This window comes from Macaca thibetana, chromosome 2 (genome assembly GCF_024542745.1).
Source record: "Macaca thibetana thibetana isolate TM-01 chromosome 2, ASM2454274v1, whole genome shotgun sequence".
Taxonomy (NCBI): domain Eukaryota; kingdom Metazoa; phylum Chordata; class Mammalia; order Primates; family Cercopithecidae; genus Macaca; species Macaca thibetana.
The window spans coordinates 27,921,240-27,944,523 of NC_065579.1; the positions used below are offsets into that span (position 1 = coordinate 27,921,240).

Here is a 23,284-nt window from a genome sequence, read left to right on the forward strand (position 1 = left end):
AATAGATACACTGCTAGCAAAAATAATAAAGAAGAAAAGAGAGAAGAATCAAATGGATGCAATAAAAAATGATAAAGGTGATATCACCACAGATCCTAAAGAAATACAAACTACCATCAGAGAAAACTATAAACATCTCTAGGCAAATAAACTAGAAAATCTAGAAGAAATGGATGAATTCCTGGACACATACACCCTCCCAAGACTAAACCAGGAAGAAGTTGAATCCCTGAATAGACCAGTAACAAGTTCTGAAATTGAGGCAGCAATTGATAGCCTACCAACCAAAAAAAGTCCAGGACCAGACGGATTCACAGCCGAATTCTACTAGAGATATAAAAAGGAGCTGGTACCATTCCTTCTGAAACTATTCCAAATAACAGAAAAAGAGGGACTCCTACCTAACTCATTTTATGAGGCCAGCATCATCCTGATACCAAAACCTGACAGAGACACAACAAAAAAAGAAAATTTCAGGCCAATATCCCCAATGAACATCAAAGTGAAAATCCTCCATAAAATACTGGCAAACCGAATCCAGCAGCACATTAAAAAGCTTATCCACCACGATCAAGTTGGCTTCATCCCTGGGATGCAAGACTGGTTCAACATATGCAAATCAATAAATATAATCCATCACATAAACAGAACCAATGACAAAAACCACATGATTATCTCAATAGATGCAGAAAAGTTCTTCAACAAAATTCAACACTGCTTCATGTTAAAAACTCTCAATAAACTAGGTATTGATGAAACATATCTCAAAAATAATAAGAGCTATTTATGACAATAAATATCATACTGAATGTGCAAAAACTGGAAGCATTTCCTTTGAAAACCGGCACAAGACAAGCATGCCCTCTCTCACTACTCCTATTCAACATAGTATTGGAAGTTCTGGCCAGGGCAATCAGGCAAGAGAAAGAAATAAAGTGTATTCAGTCAGGAAGAGAGGAAGTCAAGTTGTCTCTGTTTGCAGATGACATGATTGTGTATTTAGAAAACCCCATCGTCTCATCCCCAAATCTCAGGTTGATAAGCAACTTCAGCAAAGTCTCAGGATACAAAACCAATGTGCAAAAATCATAAGCATTCCTATACACCAATAACAGACAAACAGAGAGCCAAATCATGATTGAGCTCCCATTTACAATTGCTAAAAAGAGAATAAAATACCTAGAAATCCAACTTACAATGGATGTGAAGGACCTCTTCAGGGAGAACTACAAACCACTGCTCAAGGAAATCAGAGAGGACACAAACAAATGAAAAAACATTCCATGCTCATGGATAGGAAGAATCAATGTTGGGAAAATGGCCATACTGCCCAAAGTAATGTATAGATTCGATGCTGTCCCCATCAATCTACCATTGACTTTCTTCACAGAATTGGAAAAAACTATTTTAAATTTCATATGGAACCCAAAAAGAGCCCGTATAGCCAAGACAATCCTAAGCAAAAAGAACAAAGCTGGAGGTATCACACTACCTGACTTCAAACTATACTACAAGGCTACAGTAACCAAAACAGCATGGTACTGGTACCAAAACAGAGATATAGACCAATGGAACAGAACAGAGGCCTCAGAAATAATGCAACAAATCTACAACCATCTGATCTTTAACAAACCTGACAAAAACAAGCAATAGGGAAAGGACTTCCTATTTAATAAATGATGTTGGGAAAACTGGCTAGCCATATGCAGAAAACTGAAACTGGATCCCTTCCTTACACCTTATACAAAAATTAACTCAAGATGGATTAAAGACTTAAATGTAACACCTAAAACCATAAAAGTCCTAGAAGAAAACCTAGACAATACCATTCAGGACATAGGCATGGGCAAAGACTTCATGACTAAAACACCAAAAGCAAAGGCAACAAAAGCCAAAATTGACAAATGGGATCTAATTAAACTAAAGAGCTTCTGTACAGCAAAAGAAACTATCATCAGAGTGAACAGGCAGCCTACAGAATGAGAGAAAATTTTTACAATCTATCCATCTGACAAAGGGCTAATATCCAGAATCTACAAAGAATGTAAACAAATTTACAATAAAAAAACAAACAACCCTATCAAAAAGTGGGCAAAGGATATGAACAGACACTTCTCTAAAGAAGACATGTATGTAGCCCACAAACATATGAAAAAAGCTCATCATCACTGGTCATTAGAGAAATGCAAATCAAAACCACAACAAGATACCATCTCACGCCAGTTAGAATGGCAATCATTAAAAAGTTAGGAAACAACAGATGCTGGAGAGGATGTGGAGAAATAGGAATGCTTTTACACTATTGGTGGGAGTGTAAATTAGTTCAACCATTGTGGAAGACAATGTGGCAATTCCTCAAGGATCTAGAACTAGAAATACCTTTTGACCCAGCAATCCCATTACTGGGTATATACCCAAAGGATTATAAATCATTCTACCACAAAAACACATGCACGTGTATGTTTCTTTCCGCATTGTTCACAATAGCAAAGACTTGGAACCAACCCAAATGCCCATCAGTGATAGACTGGATAAAGAAAATGTGGCACATATACACCATGGAATACTATGCAGCCATAAAAAAGGATGAGTTCATGTCCTTTGCAGGGACATGGATGAAGCTGGAAACCATCATTATCAGCAAACTAATAAGAACAGAAAACCAAACACTGCATATTCACACTCATAAGTGGGATCTGAACAATGAGAACACATGGACACAGGGAAGGGAACATCACACACCAGGGCCTGTCAGGGGTTGGAGGGCTAGGGAAAGGATAGCACTAGGAGAAATACCCAATGTAGATGAGGGGCTGATGGATGCAGCAAACCACCATGGCGCACGCATGCATACCTATGTAACAAACCTGCACGTTCTGCACATGTACCCCAGAACTTAAAGTATAATAATAAAAAAAACCAAAAGCTAGCAAAAGAAAATAGATAATGAAAATTGGAGCAGAACTGAACAGAACTGAGACTCAGAAGTCCATACAAAGATTCAACAAAACCAAAAGTTGATTCTTTGAAAGGATAAACAGGATGGATAGACCACTGACTAACAAAGAACAAAAGAGAGAAGATCCAAATGAGCACAATCAGAAATGACAATGGTAACATCGCAACTAATCCCACAGAAATATAAACGTTCCTCAGAGACTATTATGAATACCCTTAGGCACACACACTACAAAATATGGAGAAAATGAGTAAGTTCCTGAAGACACACAATCTCTTAAGACTGAATTAAGAAGAAATTGAAACCCTAAACAGACCAATATTAAGTTCTTAAATTGAATCAGTCCTTAAAAAACCTACCAACCAAGAAAAGCCCAAGACCAGGTGGACTCACAGTTGAATATATTAGATATACAGAGACGAGCTGGTACTAATCCTACTGAAACTATTCAGCAACATCAAGGAGGAGAGACTCCTCTCTAACTCATTCTATGAAGCCAGCACTACCCTGATACAGAAACATGAAAAAGACAGAACAACAACAACAAAGAACAACAAAATACAGACCAATATCCTGATGAACATTGATGCAAAAATCCTCAGTAAAATACTAACAAACCAAATCCAGCAGCACATCAAAAAGATAATTCACCACAATCAAGTAGGCTTTTTCCCTGGGATGCAAGGTTGGTTTAGCATATGCAAATCAATAAATGTTATTCACCAGATAAGCAAAATTAAAAACAATAATCATATGATCATCTCAATTAATGCAGAGAAAGCTTTCAATAAAATTCAACATGCCTTCGTGATAAAAACCCTCAACAAACTAGGTACCAAAGGAACATACCTCAAAATAATAAACGTTATCTGTGATGAACCCACAGCCAACATCATACTGAATGGGAAAAAGCTGGAAGCATTACCCTTGGGAACTGGAACAAGATAAGGATGCCCACCCCCACCATTCCTATTCAAAATAGTACTGGATGTTTAAGCCAGTGCAATGAGACAAGAGAAAAAATAAAAGGCATCCAAATAGGGAAAGAAGAAGTCAAACTATCCCTCTTTACTGAATATGTGACTCTATACCTACAAAACCCTAAAGACTCTGCCAAAAGCCTCCTTGAACTGAAAAATGTTAGTAAAGTTTCAAGACATAAAATCAATGTACAAAAAGAGGTAGCATTTCTACATACCAATAATGTTCAAGCTGAGATCCAGATTAAGAATAAAATCCCATTTACAATAGCCACAAAAATTAAAATATCTTTCTTTTAAAATACCTTTATTTTAGAATCCTTGTAGAGGTGAAAGATCTGTACAAGGAGAACTGTAAAACACTGCTGAAAGAAATCAGAGATGATACAAACAAGTGGAAAAGCATTTCATGTTCATAGATTGGAAGAATCAATATGATTAAAATGGTGATATAGTTTGGATGTGTGTTCCCTCCATATGTCATGTTGAAATGTGATCCCCAATGTTGAAGGTGGGGCCTAATGGGAGCTGATCCCTCATGAATGGCTTAGTGCCATCCTCTTGGTGGTGAGTGAGTTCTCATTCGGCTAGTTCACATGAGATCTAGTTGTTTAAAAGAACGTGGCACCTCCCCACCTCACTTTCTTGCTCCCACTCTTACCACGTAATGCACCAGGTCTCCTTTCACCTTCTACCATAGTGGTAAGCTTCCTGGGGCCCTCATCAGAAAGAGATACTGACACCACACTTCCTGTACAGCAAGCAGAACTGTGAGCCAATTAAACCTCCCTTGTTTATAATTCAGTCTCAGGTATTCCTTTGTAGCAAGGCAAAAATGGACTAACACAGAAAATTAGTAACAAGGAGTGGGATATTGCTATGAACATACCCAAAGGTGTGGAAGCAGCTTTGAACTGGGTAATGGGCTGAAGTTGGAAACATCTGAAGGGCTCAGAAGAAGACAGGAAGATGAGGGAAAGTTTGGAACTTCTTAGCAACTTGTTAAGTGGTTGTGACCAAATGCTGATAGAGATATAGACCATAAAGTCCAGGTTGTTGAAGGTCTCAGATGGAAATAAGAAATCTTTTGGGAACTGGAACAAACGTCACCCATATTACACCCTAGCAAAGAACTTAGCTGCATTGTGTCCATGCCCTAGGAATCCATGGAAGTTTCAACTTAAGATTGATGAGCTAGGGTATCTGGCAGAAGATATCTCTAAGCAGCAAGGCATTCAAAAGATGACTTGGTTGCTTCTAACATCCTAAATCAGATATGAGGACAAATAAGTGACTTAAAGTTGGAACTAATATTTAAAATGGAAGTAGAATGTAAACATTTGGAACACTTGCAGCCTGGTCCTGTGGTAAAGAATCCAAGCAGGCTGGACTGAAACCACTTGCTAAAGACATTAGCATGACTAAAAGGGAGTCAGTCAAATGTTAGTATCCAAGACAATGGGAAAAAGGCCTCAAAGATATTTCAGAGATCTTAGAGACAGCCTCTTATCACAGGCCCAGAGGCCTGGAAAGAAAGAATAATTTGGGGGGCCAGGTCCATGGCCCCATTGCCCTGCACAGCTTCAGGACACTACTACCTGCATCCCACCCTCTCCAGCTCATCACAGCATAAAGGGGCCCAGGTACAGCTCTGGCCACCACTCCAAAGGGCACAAGTGGTAAGGCTTGGTGGCATCCAGGTGATATTAAAGCCTGCGGGAACACAGAATGCAAGAGTGAAGAAGACTTGGCAGCTTCCCCCCTATATTTCAGAGGATGTATCACAGGAGCAAAGCCCACATAGAGAAATTCTATTAGGGCAATGACAAGGGGAAATGTGGGGTTGGAGTCCCAGTGCAGACTCCCCACTGTAGCACTGTCTAGTGGAGCTGTGGGAATGGAACCACTGCCCTCTATAGCTGTGAATAGTCAGTCCACCAGCAGCCCATGCCCTGTACCAGAAACACCACTGGCACACAACTCCAACCTGTGTAAGCAGCCATGGGGGCTGAATGCTGCAAAGTCACAGGGGTGGAGCTGCCAAAGGCGTTGAGACCTCACCGGTTTCACCGGTGTGCCACAGATGTGGAACACAGAGTCAAGAATTATTTGGGAGCTGTAAGATTTAATGCCTGCCTGCTGGGTTTCAGACTTCCATGAGGCTTGTAGCCCCTTTCTTTTGGCTGATTTCTCCCTTTTTGAACAGGAATGTTTACCCAATATGTGTACTAACATTGTATCTTGAAAGTTACATAACTTGTTTTTTATTTTACAGGCTCATAGGTGGAAATAACTTGAGTCCCAAATGAGACTTTGAACTTGATGTTGGAACAAGTTAAGATTTTGGAGGATTAAAAGAAGGGATGATTGGGCCAGGCGCAGTGGATCATGTCTGTAATCCCAGCACTTTGGGATGCCGAGGCAAGTGGATCACCCGAGGTCAGGAGTTTGAGACCAGCCTGGACAACATGGTGAAACCTCGTTGCTACAAAAATACAAAAATTAGCTAGGGGTGATGGTCAGCACCTGTAATCTCAGCTACTCGGGAGGCTGAGGCAGAAGAATCGCTTGAACCCAGGAGGCAGAGGTTGCAGTGAACTGAGATCATGCCACTGCACTCCAGCCTGGGTGACAGAGCAAGACTCAGTTACAAAAAAAAAAAAAAAAAGTATGATTTTATTTTGCATTGTGAGAAGAACATGACATTTTGTGGCCACACTGAAAAGATATGATTTGGATGTCTGTGCCTTCCAAATCTAATTATGTTGAAATGTGATCCCCAATGTTGGAGGTGGGGCCTAGTAGGAGGTGTTTGGGTCATAGAGGTGAATCCCTCAAGATTGGCTTAGCACCATCCCCTTGGTTATGAGTGAGTTCTCACTCTGATAGTTAATGTGAGACCTGGTTGTTTAAGAGTGTGGCACCTCCCTACAACCTCTTGCTTTGCTCTTACTGTGTGACTACATTGCTCCCCATTTACCTTTTGCCATAATTGTAAGCTTCCTGAGGCCCTCACCAAAAGCAGATACTGGAACCATGCTTTTTGTACAGCATGCAGAACTATGAGCCTCTTTTCTTTATAAATTACTCAGTCTCAGGTATTCCTGTATAGTAATGCAAAAACAGACTTACACAAACAGCCATACTGCCCAGAGCAATCTATAGATTAAACACCATTATTATCAAACTACTAATGTTATTTTTGTAGAATTACAAAATTTTATTCTAAAATTCATATGGAACCATGAAGAGCCCACATAGCCAAAGCAATCCTAAGTAAAAAGAACAAAGCAAGAGGCATCACATTACCCAATTCAAAATACACTATAAGGCTTCAGCAACTAAAACAGCATGATACTGGTACAAAAACAGACACATAGACCAATGGAACAGTATAGAGAACCAAGAAATAAAGTCACACAATTATGGCCATCTGATCTTTGACATAAGTTGACAAAAGTGAGCAATGTGGAAAGGACTCCCTATTCAATAAATGGTGCTGGGATAGCTGGCTAGTCCTATGCAGGAGAATGAAACTGGACCCCTACCTTGTACCATATACAAAAATTAGCTCAAGATGGATTAAAGAGTTAAATGCAAAACCTCGAACTACAAAAATTCTAGACGAAAACCTAGTGATATGGGTTTGGCTGTGTCCCCACCCAAATCTCATCTTGATTTTTAGTTCCCATAACTCCACATGTCATGGGAGATACCTGGTGGGAGGTAATTGAATCACAGAGGTGGTCACGCCCATACTGCTGTTCTCATGATAGTGAGTGCTCATGAGATCTGATGGTTTTATAAGGGGCTTTTCCCCCTTTTGCTCATTAATTTTCCTTGCTGCTGCCATGTGAAGAAGGATGTTTGCTTCTCCTTCCACCATGATTGTAAGTTTCCTGAGACCTCCCCAGCCATACTGAACTGTGAGTCAATTAAACCTCTTTCCTTTATAAATTACTCAGTTTCAGGTATGTCTTTATTAGCAGCCTGAGAACAGACTCACACATCTGGGAAACACCATTCTTGACATCAGCTTTAACAAAGAATTTATGAGCATATCCTCAAAAGCAATTGCAACAAAAAGCAAAAAATTGACAAATGAGAACTAATTAAACTAAAGAGCTTTTACACAGCAAAAGAAACTGTCAACAGAGTAAACAAACAATCTACAGAATGGGAAAATTATTTGCAAACTATGCATCCAACAAAGGTCAAAAATCCAGAATCTACAAGGAATTTAAATAAATCAATAAGCAAAAAATAAATAACCCTATTTTAAAATGGACAAAGGACTTGAACAAACACTTCTCAAAAGAAGACATACAAGCATCCAAAAAAAAGTATGAAAAAATTCTCCACATCACTAATTATCAGAGAAATGCAAATCAAAATCACAATGAGATACCATCTCATACCAGTCAGAATGGCTATTATTAAAAGAGTCAAAAAACAACAGATACTGGCAAGGCTTCAGAGAAAAGAAAATGCATATAAAATGTTGGTAGGAATGTAAATGAGTTCAGCCACTGTGTAAAGCAATTTGGAGATTTCTCAAAAAACTTAACACAGGACTACCATTCAAACCAGTAATGCCATTATTAGCTAAATACCCAAAGCAAAATAAATCATTCTACAAAAAAAAGACATGTGTACACATATGTTTCTTGCAGCACTACTCACAATAACAAAGACATGGAATCAGCCTAGATGCCCATCAATGGTGGATTGGATAAAGAAAATGTAATACATATCCACCAAGGAATACTACACAGCCATAAAAAAGAAGAAAATCATGTCCTTTGTAGCAACAATGATGCAGCTGGAAGCCATTATCCTAAACCAATTAAAGCAAAAACAGTAAATGAAATACTGTATGTTCTTACTTTCAAGTGGGAGCTAAATATTGGTTACTCACGAATATAACAGCGGCAAAAATAAACAGTGGGGACCAGTAGAGGGTGGAGGATACTTTTGGGTACTATGCTCATTGTCTGGGTTACAGAATGACTCGTATCCCAAACCCCAGCATCACACAATATACCCATGCAACAAACCTACATATGTACCCTCTGAATGTAAAATAAGAGTTAAAATCACGAAAAACAAATAACCTTTTTATTTTGAAGGAAATTTAGATCTACAAAAGGTTTACAAAGATAATACAGAGAATGTCTTTCACTCAGGCTTTCACTCAGCCTCCCTTAGGTCTTTCACTCAGCCTCCCTTAATATTAATACCTTTCATAACCATTGGACAATTATCAAAATGAAGAAATTAAAGTTGGCACATTGTTAACTAAACATCGGACTTCATTTGGATTTCCCTAGTTTTTGCAATGATTCTCTCTTGTCCTGCTTGCAAAGTCTTCTTGGTGAACTTGAGAACAACACTGACACCATATAAAATGTCATATTAAGATTTCAATTACAATTTTATTAAACATGTAGATTAATCTGTCAAGATTGACATCTCTATGATACTTAAAGAGTTCTAATTCAGGACCACGGTATCTATTTTGGTAATGAGGGTTTCAGAGGCAGTCTCCAACATTTCCATAAGCTATTCACTTTCCACTTTAAGATTCTTGCATTTATGTCTTTTGATTTTGTTGAGTCATCCTTCATGTTCTTAGTAACCTTTTGCAGTTCTTTTCATTTAGAAACTCTAGATTTTGTTTTGAAATTTTTAGAAACTATAATTTTTGTTACTATTATGTATCTCTTTTTCAATATATTTTAAAGTAGTCATTGCTGGAATACAGAAAAGCTATTGATTTTTATATATTTATTATTCATTTGGCCACCTTTCTGAACTCTTACTGGTTTTCATGGGTTTTCTTACTGATTCTCTTGAAATTTCCTAGGAAAATAATTATCCATACTTTATAATAATTTTGTGGTCTCCATGTATATATATTTACCTCTAATTTATTATATTTTACTGCCTTGTCTAGAATTTCCAAGGCAATAGAAAATAGCAGTAGTGACCTTGTCATGCCCTTACTGAACTATGCTTATACTCCTGGGATACAGGATGAGGACCAGAGAGTCTGATGCTTTTCAGGTCAAGTGAAGAAAAATTTCTAGAAGAAAGATGGTAGAGACTGTGTGAAATGCTCTTTATAGTTCAAACAAGAAAAGGAAAAAAAATTTCTTTAGATTTAGCAATGTAAAGGTCAAAGACAAATTTTGGTGGAGTGCTTGAGGTGATGGCAGTGCTCTGAGAGGAAATGAGAGGAGACAACTTGGAGACACATAAACAAGCAGTTCCAGGAGTTTTGAAGCTTTAAGAGAACAAGAGAAATAGAATTGTGGCTAGAGAAGAACATTAGCAGAAACGTGATATATTTTGGGGTGGGGAGGAGAAGTAGTTGCTAGGAAAGCAGGAGTGTGAACAAACTGTGGACATGTGGCAATATTTACAGACACCATGAAGGGCTCTCTAGAGTTAGTGGGAGGAATTTAAGTTAATTCATGTCAGTCTAGTTGAGTGATTTTCTCCATCAACTTTCAGGTGCACAAGACAGGTGTAGTGTCAGTATGTTTAATCAAGGTTGGAGGTTTTCCAGGCAATAAAATAGAACAAAAGAACAAATGAGCAATTATAAAGATTGACGATGTAATTTAAGGTAGGTAAGGGGAGAAGTGAAAACATGAGGGGGTTGAGAGACAGTGATGAGGATCAATAGATTCCAGTTGATCAACTTATCAAATAAGCAACTATGTCTTTGATTCTTCTTCTGTTTGGAATATGGGTTGAAATACAAGGGTTAATACAGTTCTCACGCCACTGATTACAGAGAAGATGTCTCACAGTAAAAGATACCTATCTAATTTTCTGTTTGATGACACTTGGATCGATGAACATGAACCATCTTCTCTTCCAAAAGAAGGACGTGCTTTCCCCTTTTTTGGTTAAAAGGAAGAGAGAATATAGGGAGATCCTAACTTAAGTACTATTTATGTTATGATTACAGATATTTAATGCAGATTTTATAAGCTATATTCATCTAGTCTGGCATTGCTTTGTGTTTCTGTTTTTCCTGTGTCTTGTAAGTATTTTAAAGGGAAATTGAGAGAGACTACAAAAGATGTTGTTAGCCAAATATTGTCTTATCTAGACTTCTCAATTCTGTTTATATGGAATTAAAATTAATCATTTAACTTTTCCGCTGATACTCAAATCCATACCAACAGCAGATTATCTGAGAAATTTTGGACTTTGTGTCAGGTTTTCCAATGACCGGTTTGTTTTATGAAACTTCAGTTTGCATTTTATAAACACTAAGCACAACTCAAATTTCAGAAGAGTTTTAGTCTAATTCTGATGTTAGAATTCACAAAGACTTGGCGAGATCTTATAATTTTTTCATAGGTCTCTAGAGCACATTTTCTCTGCTACATAGATCTGCTCATCTAAAAGCTTAACATATTACTGTGTCTCATGTACAAAACAGGGCAAGGGAATATATTTGATAGAAAAAAAAATTATTGGAAACCTCCATTTTTAGTAAAATTTTACAAATAAAATTGGGACTAAATTAATAGAGGTGGCTCTTAGAAACCCCACAAAAGTTGTTCAAAGCATCTTTGTCTGATGTTTGATTCATTTTTATCTTATCTTTAGGCTTACCAGCTTTCTTATCTTAGATTTAGCAAAAGATTAAATGGATAACCATATTCTTACTAAGTAAAAAAAAACATAAGTTGCTGATTACAATTTCTAACTCTATCAGTAAATAGCTGAATAACCGTAGTTGAATTATTTAACCTAACCTAGCTTCTATTTCTATATCTTCTATTTCTCTAAAATAATGGAGCTGGACTAGTTGGTATCTGAAATTCTACCCAGCTCTAATTTCCCTAATCTTACTGTTAGGAAGAAAGTGGAATTTTAGAGGTATCCTTCACTTAATATGTTGTAAAGGCAGTATGAACCAGTATAACTTAATTAGTCAATAAAAACAAAAGGCTAATCACTTAGAAAAACATAACTGGTTTCCTACATCATATTTTACACAACATTAAAATGATTAATTAAATATTTAAAAATTTAATAAGAAATTATGAAAGAAGTCAAAGAATATGTAGGTGAATTATAGTCACAACAATTTCCTCAAAATATAATATCTACAATGTGTTTTATTACCTTGTAAATTGCATCTTTGTCCTTTTTCTATTGGGGTGTTTGTGATTATCTTTCTCACATATAAGAACACTATATAATAAAGATATAACTTTTCAATGCAAAAATGTTTTTCCTCCATTTTTCCATATTAAACTCGATGTATAGATTTTCCTAAAACTTAGACAAACTCTTTTCTGTATAAAACAGGTATGTTTAACCTGGTAATTTATTTTTTCAATTTTTTATAATTTCAACTTTTGTTTATTCAGGAATATGGGTGCAGGTTTTTTACATGGGTATATTGTGTGATGATAAGGTTTGGGGTACAAATGATTCCATCACCCAGGTAGTGAGCATCGTACCCAATATGTGGTTTTTCAGCCCTTGTCCCACTCCTCTTATTTCCCCTCTAGTAGTCCTGAGTGTCTATTTTTCTCTTCTTTATGTCCATATGTATCCAATGCTTAGTTCACATTTATACATGAGAACATGCAGTATTTGCTTTTCTCTTCCTGTATTAAATTGCTCAGATTGATCGTCTATGTAGCTGCATTGATGTTGCCGCAAAGGACATGATTTCATTATTTTTTAATGACTTGTATTGTTTTCTATGGTGCATATGTATCAAACTTTCTTTATCCAATCCACTGTTGATGGGCACCTAGGTTGATTCCATGTCTTTGCTATTGTGTGTAGTGCTTCAAGGAACATACCTGTGCACATTATCTATTTTGTAGAATAATTATTTTCCTTTGGGTATATAGCCAGCAATGGGATTGCTGGGTCAAATGGTAGTTCTGTTTTAAGTTCTTCGAGAAATCTCCAAACTGCTTTACACACAAATGGCTGAACCAATTTACATTCCCACCAACAGTGTGTAAGTGTTCCCTTGTATTTGTTGTTTTTTGACTTTTTGGTTTTTTTTGTTTTTGTTTTTGTTTTTGTTTTGAGACAGTCTTGCTCTATTGCCCAGGCTGGAGTGCAATGGCATGATCTCGGCTCACTGCAACCTTCTAGGTTCAAGCGATTCTCCTGCCTCAGCCTCCCAAGTAGCTGGGACTACAAGCATGTGCCACCACACCCAGCTAATTTTTGTATTTTTAGTAGAGATGGGGTTTCACCATGTTGGCCAGGCTGGTCTCGAACTCTTGACCTCAGGTGATTCACTTGCTTCAGCCTCCCAAGGTGCTGGGATTACAGGCATGAGCCACCAAGCCCGGCCATGATTTTTTAATAAAAGCCATTCTGACTGGTATGAGATGGTATCTCATTGTGGTTTTGATTTGCACTTCTCTCAGGATTAGTGATGTGGGGCATTTTTTTTTTCATGTTTGTTGGCTGCTTGTATATATTCTTTCGAAAAGTATCTGTTGATATCCTTTACCCACTTTTTTAAACTTTTATTTTAGGTTTAGGAGTACATGTGCAGGATTGTTACATGGGTAAACTGTATGTTGCAGAGATTGGTATACAGACGACTACTTAGCCCCCTCGGGTAATAAGTATAGTATATGATAGGTATTTTTTTATCCTCTCCCTCCTCCCACCTTCCACCTTAAGTTAGGCCCCAGTGTTTGTTACTTCGCTCTTTGTGTCCCTGTGTTCTCATTGTTTAGCTCTCACTTATAAGTGAGAACATACGCTACTTAGTTTTCTGTTCTTAGATTAGTTTGCTTAGGATAATGGTCTCCAGCTCTATCCATGTTACTGCAAAGGATATTATCTCATTCTTTTTTATGTCGCATAGTATTCCATGGCATATATGTACCACATTTTCTTTATCCAGTCTACGTCTGATGGTTTGCCTTCTTTTTAATGGAGATTTTTTTTTTTTTTTTTTTTTTTTTTTTGCTTATTGAGTTGTTTATAGACTCTGGATATTAGATCTTTATTGGATGCATAATTTGCGAATATTTTTGACTATTCTGTGGGCTGTTTACTCTGTTGATAGTTTATTTTGCTGTGCAGAAGCACTTTAGTTTAATTAGGTCCCACTTGTCAGTTTTTGTTTTTGTTGCAATTGCTTTTGAAAACTTAATCATAAACTCTTTGTCAAAACCAATATCCAGAATGGTATTTCCCAGTTTTCTTCTAGGATTCTTATAGTTTGAGATCTTATACTTAAATATTTAATCCATCTTGAATTAGTTTTGTATATAGTGAGGGATAGGGGTCCAGTTTCATTCTTCTGCATATGGCTAGCCAACTATCCCAGCACCATTTATTGAATAGAGAGTCCTTCCCCCATTACTTATTTTTGTTGACTTTGTTGAAGATCTAACAGCTGTAGTGGCTTTATTTCTGGGTTCTCTATTATGTTTCACTGGTCTATGTGTCTGTTTTTGTGCCAGCACCATGTGTTTTGGGTTACTGCAACCTTAAAATATAGTTTGAAGTTGGGTCCTGTAATGCCTCCTTGTTTGTTCTTTGTACTTAAGATTACTTTGGTTATTCAGGCTCTTTTATGGTTCCATAGGAATTTTAGAATAAACTTTTCTAATACTATGAAAAATGACATTGGTAGTTTGATAGGAATAACACTGAATCTGCAGATTGCTTTGGGCAGTACAGCCATTTAAATGATATTGATTCTTTAAATCCATGGTCATGGAATGCTTTTCTATTTCTGTAATCGCTGATTTATTTAAGTAGTGTTTTATAATTCTCCTTGTAAAGATCTTTCACCTCCTTGGTTAGGGGTATTCCTGGGCTTTTTTTTTTTTTTTTAGCTACTGTAAATGGGATTTTTTTCTTGATTTCACTCTCAGCTTGAATGTTATTTGTTTATAGAAATGCTACTTATTTTTGTACATTGATTTTATATCTTGAAACATTAGCAAAGCCATTTATCAGTTCCAGAGGTATTTGGTGAAGTTTTTAGTGTTTTCTGTGCATAGAATCATATTGTCAGTGAAGAGAAATAATTTAACTTCTTTCCCTATTTGGATGCCTTTTATTTTTCTTATCTCATTGCTCTGGCTAGGACTTCCAGTACTATTTTGAATACGAGTGGTGAGAGTGGATGTCCTTGTCTTGTTCCAGTTCTCAAGGGGAAGGCCTCCAGCTTTTTCCCATTCAGTATCCTGAAGGCTGTGGATTTGTCATAGATGGCGCTTATTATTTTGAGGTACATCCCTTTGATGCCTAGTTTGTTGAGAATTTTTACCATGAAGCCATGTTGAATTTTATCAAAAGCTGTCTGCATCTATTGAGATGATCATATGGTTTTTGTTTTTAATTCTGTTCATGTGGGGAGTCACATTTATTGATTTGCTTATGTTAAACCAACTTGCATCCCAGGGATGTAGCCTATTTGATCATAATCTTTTTGTTATGGTGATGAATTTAATTGTTAATGTTTTGTTGAGAATTTTTGCATCGGTATTCATCAAGGATACTGACCTGTAGATTGTTGTTGTGTCTTTGCCAGATTTTGATATCAGAGGGATGCAGACTTAACAGAATGTGTTAGAGAGGAGACCCTCCTTGACTTGTTTGAATAGTTTCAGTAGGATTAGTACCAGTTCATCTCTGTAGATCTGGTAGAATTCAGCTGTATGTCTACCTGATCCAGGGTTTTTTTTTTTTTTTTTATTGGTAGGGATTTTTATGACTGATTCAGTTTCAGAACTTAATATTGATCTGTTCAGTGTTTCCATTTTTGGTTGATTCAATCCTCAGGGGTTGTGTATTTCCAGTTATTTATCCATTTCCTCTAGATTTTCTAGTGTGTGTGCATAGGGGTGTTTATACTAGTCTCTTTTGTATTTCTGTGGGATTGGTTGTAATGTCATCTTTGTCATTTTGGATTATGCTCATTTTGATCTTCTCTTTTTTTTTAATCTAGCTAGCAGTCTATCAATCTTGTTTAGCCTTTCAAACAACCAACTCTTGGTTTCATTGATTCTTCATATGCATTTTGGGGTGTCAATTTTGTTCAGGTCTGCTCTAATTTTAGTTACTCATTTTCTTCTGCTAACTTTGGAGTTAGTTTGTTCTTGTTTTTCTAATTCTTCTAGGTCTTATTTTTCCTGGTCTTGTCTATTGGGAAAGCTTTTGATTGTATTTTGAAATTCCTTAAGTGAGTTTTTATATTCCAGAAGCTCTGATTTATTTTTAAGATGTTTATTTTCTCTTTCATTTTCTGAGTTGCTGTAGAAGTTTCCTTGTGTTGATTTCCAACTTTGTCCTGGGTCTCATTGAGCTTCCTTCCAATTCACGCTTTGAATTCTTTACCTGTCATTTCTGAGTTTTCATTTTTATTATTGATCATTGCTGCAGAGCTAGTGTGACCCTTTGTTGGTGTCATGACATTCAGATTTCTTGTGATACCAGAATTATTCTGCTGGCTCCTTCTCATCTGGAGACACTGGCACCTCTAATTTTTGTAATTATTTTCATGAAGATAGGATTTTTTTCTCATTCTCTTTTCCTACCATACTATTGAGTTGTTTTTATTCCCTTTTCCCCTCCCGAGGGGTTGTGACTGTAGAGAATGTTAAGTAGAATCTTTTGGCTTTGCTTCTATAGCCCTGTGCACCCTGTCAGCAGGTTTATATTGGGCCATTTGTTTTGACCTACAGGTCAGTAGATGGTGCTTATAGGTAAGAGCCAACTGAAGCCAATGTGGATGGATATATACTTGATCCTTGTTTCCTGAGAAAAGCTCTCTGTTGCCTCAGGCAGTCGTCTGATCTGTGGAGTGCACAGTGGTCTGAGCTTCCTATGGAGCCCCAAGGTGACAAATCAAGATGGGCAGGCCCAGACCCAGCAAACCCACCTACTGGTTCCCTGAGGTGGGCACAACATTAGTCCTGAGCAAGAATTCGATGGGCATCCACCAAGAACCCAGAGGTGTGCCTAAGCATGGAGCTGAGAAACCCCCTTAGCCCCCAGTTCTCTACATTGGCATGGGGGCCAGCCTAAATTCCTAATCCAGGAGAGTTAGTGTGGCAAGTGTTTGGAGATCTGCCTGGACTTGGAGTGCAAAGGGCCCCGCTACACCACAATCTCTGCACAGGAAGGGCGGGCAGCTCAGGCTAGTAATTCAGAGGACTTGTTGCTCTGAATGCCTGGACATATGGCTGGGTGTAGAGCCAAGAAGGCCCCACTTCACCACCATTTCTGCACAGGAATGATGGGGAAGCACACAGTGCAAATCCAGGTGAGTGAGTGTTCTGACTACTGCGCATAGAGTGGAGAAGACCCTGCTGCATCGCAATCTCTGTGCAGGAAGGTGGAGGCAGCTCGCACTACCAGTTCGTGTAAATAGGTGCCCCAAATGCCTGGAGATCTGCCTAGGTGTGGAGTACAGTGATCCCCTCTGAACCAGTATCTCTGCCCAGGAAAGCTGGGGCAACTCAGGTTGCTGAACCAGGCAAGCAGGAGCTCCATATGCCCTCTGCCTGGACTTGAATCAGAGAGAGCAACATTGCACCAGGATCTCTGTACAGGGAGGGTTGGGTGGGTCAGACTGCTGATTTGGGTGAGTGGGTGATCCAAATACCTGGAGATATATCTGGGAGTAGAGCAGAGAGGGCCCTGCTGTACCTCAATCTATGCCCAGGAAGGATGGGAAGCTCAGGCTGCTAGTCCAGGCAAATGTGTGCTCCAAATGCCTGGAGTTCTGTATAGGGTTGAAGCAGAGAAAGTTTCACTGTTCCATGATGTCAGAGGAGCAGGCTGAGGCACTGAGCAATGACACACACAGACTGGTTCCAGGTCATCAAACTGGCCCTGGCTACATGTCTCATCACCTAGAAGAAACTGCAGCTGTAACAGCTCTCCTCCCAGCCAGGCCTATGATGACAGAGAGCACAATTGAAGTGCCTGCTACTGAGGTGCTTTTCACAATTCTAGCTGTAGAGGCCCCTTCCTCACTCCAGAGCAAGTGCTCCAGTATCTGGCCCAAGACAATGATGCCTGCATGACCATGCTGCTGGGTCCCCAACAATTGGCTGACTTTGTATGCACCCAGATTGAAAATGGTGTCTCACTCTTAGTCATGGGTCTGGGAAAATGCCTGCAGCTTTTCCCAGTTTATTTCCCTCTCAGTACCTCCAAGCCTCTTCCCAAGGTAGCTCTGGGGTTTGGAAGAAACAAAGTGCCCTCCCTCGGCTTGGGTTGCTCAGATCCCAACTGGAAAGGTGAGTCACAAAGGGAGGCTCTCTGCCTCTCTCACTTACTGGGGCTTAACCCACTTATATCAGCTGTAACACCATCATGGGGACTGTTTGCCCACATTCTCCTCCCCGGCACCAGGGGTGTCCTTCATGATTCCAGTGGACTCCCATTTTCCTTCTTGAATTACAGCTCAGAGAGTTGATCTTTATATACCATCTTACTATTTCCATGGGGCCAAGGCATGCCAAAAGCCTCTAATCCACCATCTTGAGAATAAAATAAAAATAAAAGGTTTAAATAAATAAATAAAGTGTTCTAAACAGAATCAAAACACATAATAAAGCTACAGTAATCTAAATAATACAGCAAAATAGTGACAGAAAAAGCAATTAAAGAGAATGAAACAAATGAATTTGGTATTCTACATGAATGAAGAAGAATTATTTTTTTAAATGGAGCTAAATCAGTGAGTTAATTATGGAAATGGCAAGAAATCAAGTTTGGATCCTTACCTAAATCCACGAAGGAAAATTCTAACTGGAGCATATCCTTCAAAATTAAAAAGAAAACCATTTTCTTCTGAAAATCAAACAAGAATATAAATAAATGCCTATCTGGTCACAGAATGAAAGAGGAATTTCTTTTTTTGTTTGAGATGGAGTCTCACTCAGTTGCCAAGGCTGGAGTGCAGTGGCGCGATCTCGGCTCACTGCAAGCTCCGCCTCCCGGGTTCACGCCATTCTTCTGCCTCAGCCTCCCAAGTAGCTGGGACTACAGGCGCCCGCCACCACGCCCAGCTAGTTTTTTGTATTTTTTAGTAGAGATGGGGTTTCACCGTGTTAGCCAGCATGGTCTCAATCTCCTGACCTCGTGATCCGCCCGTCTCGGCCTCCCAAAGTGCTGGGATTACAGGCTTGAGCCACCGTGCCCGGCTGAAAGAGGAATTTCTAAACATAAAAACAATGGAACAAACTACAAAGAATAACCAAAAAAAAAAAAAAAAAAAAAAAAGATTTGACTGGAAAAAAAATTTAAGCTTTTGTTTAAAAACTTCCAAACAATCGAAAGTTTAAAAAATATGTCTGGAGAAGTTATTTGTCACAAATGTAAGAGACAAAAACCCTCGCTTTCTTACTTGACAACATAAGATTAATAAAAAGACATTAATACTCTAATAGGAATGGGGCAAAGGACATGAACGAACAATTCCCAAGAGAAATAAAATTGGCTAACAAATACACTTTTAAATTCAACTTCCTCAGTGGTCAAAAAGTAAAAGAACAATGTGATAAATTTTTTTGCCATTATACTAGCAAATATTCAGACAGATAATTATAACCAGTGTTGATGAGAATATGTTGGAATAGACTGTATACTCCTGGCACTACCGATGAGCATGTTAATTATATAAGCTTCCAAGAAAGCAATTTGTCAATATATAAAAAGAGTCTTTAAAATGGGCATTTCCTTTCACCCAACAATCAGGTGAAGTTTTATGTATATGGCTATTTGTCAAAGTGTTACTAATAATAGAAAAAATTTGAAATTATCTACACATATGCACAAGCATACATACACAGACCAGAAAGAAACATGCAAAACACTAATAGTATTGCTGGATTGGAGCATTATGGATAAATTTTACTTTTCTTCCATTTACTTCCCTAAATTTTTTTTTTTTTTTTTTTTTTTTTTTTTGAGACAGAGTCTCGCTCTGTCGCCCAGGCTGGAGTGCAGTGGCCGGATCTCAGCTCACTGCAAGCTCCGCCTCCCGGGTTTACGCCATTCTGCCTCAGCCTCCAGAGTAGCCGGGACTACAGGCGCCCGCCACCTCGCCCGGCTAGTTTTTTGTATTTCTTAGTAGAGAAGAGACAGGGTTTCACAGTGTTAGCCAGGATGGTCTCAATCTCCTGACCTTGTGATCCGCCCGTCTCGGCCTCCCAAAGTGCTGGGATTACAGGCTTGAGCCACCGCGCCCGGCCACTTCCCTAAATTTTCTAATCTTTCTGGTAGTGTCTATTATATAATTTTATTTTCTTCATATTTTTCTCTGCTGAGTTTCTCTAATTTTTCTTATAACTAGGAGAGAAATGCAATTTCTTACACAGAGAAAACAGGGCTTAAAATTAAGGAATATAAGAAATATTTAAATGTATCTAGATTTTTAAGTATTCAAAATATATAAGAAATTTTAATATTGGCTGATATTTTGATAATTCATAGAAGGTAATAATAATTAAAAAAAAAGGCCGGGCGCGGTGGCTCAAGCCTGTAATCCCAGCACTTTGGGAGGCCGAGGCGGGTGGATCACGAGGTCAGGAGATCGAGACCATCCTGGCTAACATGGTGAAACCCCGTCTCTACTAAAAATACAAAAAACTAGCCGGGCGTGGTGGCGGGCGCCTGTAGTCCCAGCTACTCGGAGGCTGAGGCAGGAGAATGGCGTGAACCTGGGAGGCGGAGCTTGCAGTGAGCCGAGATCGCGCCACTGCACTCCAGCCTGGGTGACACAGCGCGAGACTCCGTCTCAAAAAAAAAAATAATAATAATAATAATAATAATAATAATTAAAAAAAAAGACTGCTATATTAAACCTGACTTGCACAACAAGAACATGTGGGCTATGTGGCATGTTCCCGTTTCAGAAGCGAACCAGTCGATTGTATATAGTCTCTGGGACTTTTATCTTCTTCCTAGTCATAGATCCAAGCTTCTGGTTAATAAGTTCTAAATGCCCTTCCAGTCCCTCCATTTTCTCCTGAGGCTGTTGGAGTCCATAGTCAGCTAGGATTATATTGGGACTTAGACGGCTTTGCTCCTGGTGATTTCAACTTTTTCCTGGGAGTTCCTAGTTTTATCTGATTTTTGTCCTCAAACACACAATGCTAGAGACAATCATCTCTCCAGATATCAAGGAATTGTTACTGGATTTTCAAAAACAGATGACAGTTTTCAGACTTTTTTGGGGGGGTAGGGAAGAGAGAGTTTCATAAAATGATACTTAGCTTTACTATGAGGTAAACACTCTGATTATTTTCTATTTTATTTTTTTCTATTCTGTTCTGTTTCATTTATTTTTTAAAACCACTTAGTTAATTTCATGAGCTTCCAATTGTTCCTAATCCTAAGGGTGAAAACCACTGGGCCAGAAAATATGGAGGATGCAGGCTGGGTGTGGTGGCTCACGCCTTTAATCCCAGCACTTTGGGAGACCGAGGTGGGCAGATTGCCTGAGGTCAGGATTTCGAGACCAGCCTGACCAACATGCAGAAACCCCGTCTCTACTAAAAATACAAAATTAGCCAGACATGGTGGCGCAAGCCTGTAATCCCAGCTACTGGGGAGGCTGAGGCAGAAAAATCGCTTGAACCTGGGAGGCGGAGGTTGCGGTGAGCAGAAATCATGCCATTGCACTCCAGCCTGGGCAACAAGAGAGAAACTGGGGAGGAGAGGGGAGGGGGGAGGGGAGACAGGAGGGGACGGGAGAGGGGAAGGGAGGGGGGGAGGGGTAGGGAGAGGAGGGGAGAGGGGAGGGGATGAGGAGGGGAGGGGGGAGGGAAGGGGATGGGGGAGGAGAGGGGGGAGGGTAGAGGGGAGGGGATGGGGAGAGGAAGGGGAGGGTAGAGGGGAGGGGATGGGGGAGGGGAGAGGGGAAAGGGAGGGGAGGGAAGAGGGGAGGGTAGAGGTGAGGGGATGGGGGATGGGAGGGGAGGGGAGAGGGGATGGGGGAGGGGTTGGAGGAGTGGAGGGGGGGGAGTGTAGAGGGGAGGGGGTAGAGGGGAGGGGGTGGGGGAGGAGTGGGGGGAGGGTAGAGGGGAGGGGGTGGAGGAGTGGGGGGAGGGTAGAGGGGAGGGGGTAGAGGAGGGGGGGGGGAGAGGGGAGGGGGTGGAGAAGAGGGTAGGGGAAGTGGGGGAGGGGAGGGGGAGGGGAGGGGGTGGAGAAGAGGGTAGGGGAAGTGGGGGAGGGGAGGGGGGGGGAGGGGAGGGGGGGGGGAGGGGGAGGGGGGAGGGGAGGGGGGGGGGGGAAGGGGAAGGGAAGGGGAGGGGAGGGGGAGGGGCAGGGGAGGAGGAGTGGAGGGGAGTGGGGAGGGGCAACACCAGGAGACTCTGTCTCTACAAAAAGTAAAAATAAATTAGCCAGGCTTGGTGGCACACACCTGTGGTCCCAGCTACTCAAGAGGCTGAGGTAGGAGAATCTCTGAGCCCAGGAGGTCGAGGCAGCAGTGAGCTGTGATCATGCTACTGCACTCCAGTCTGTGTGACAGAGCAAAACCTTGTCATATATATATGTATATATGAATGCACAATAACTTTTGCTAATCATTATTATTTATTTTATTGTAGTCTTCTGCTACATCAAACAATGCTTCAACAAATAACCTTGTGCATAAGATCAATTGACACAGTCATAAACAAATCCTCAGGCTACATTCCTAATTGTATAATTTCTAAGTAAATGGATAAGGGCATTTTTTATATCTGTGTTGATAGAGAGTATGCCTCAGAATTACAGCCTTCAACAATCTACAGTGTCTAGCTAGAACTTAATAACATTTCATTTCATTTGTTTTTACTTTTAAGTAAGGTTATCGAGTATTTATGACTAGTGATGTTAGTTGTTCATTTATACAAATTATAGAAACCTTCCTGACAGTGAAACAGTGAGCAAATCTTTAAATTATTTCTTATATAAATATTAAAGATGGTGCATCAAGGTAGTACTTGAATGATTAAATGTGGAAAGACTTATGATTGCTAATGGTTTCCTTGGACTGCCTATAACAGGAGACCAAAGAGGGGGAGGTGTATAACCACTTTAAAACACCTTGATTTACTTCTATAGTTTTAGTATGTTTAAATAGTTTTACAGTTACAGGAGCAGGTGCCTCCACTCTCAGCGAGTACCACCTGGCTCAAAGTCATTCTTTATAACTAGTTTGACAGCTTTAACCTTATTCAAAATGACAGTACCCTCAGATATCTTTGCGTGGTGATTTAACCCTCACTCACAGATTATGTGACCTCTTACTCTACCTCATGGTAACTCTTGTTTTCCTTCTCCTCAAAAAGAGTATTTGATAAATGCTGACTAC

General features: G+C 39.4%; 1 protein-coding gene across 1 annotated transcript in view; it reads left to right on the top strand.

Moving 5' to 3' along the window:
* LOC126946724 (non-histone chromosomal protein HMG-17-like) overlaps positions 1-23,284 on the top strand; it is a 1,084,902-nt gene that overhangs the window by 528,231 nt on the left and 533,387 nt on the right. The window lies entirely within an intron of this gene.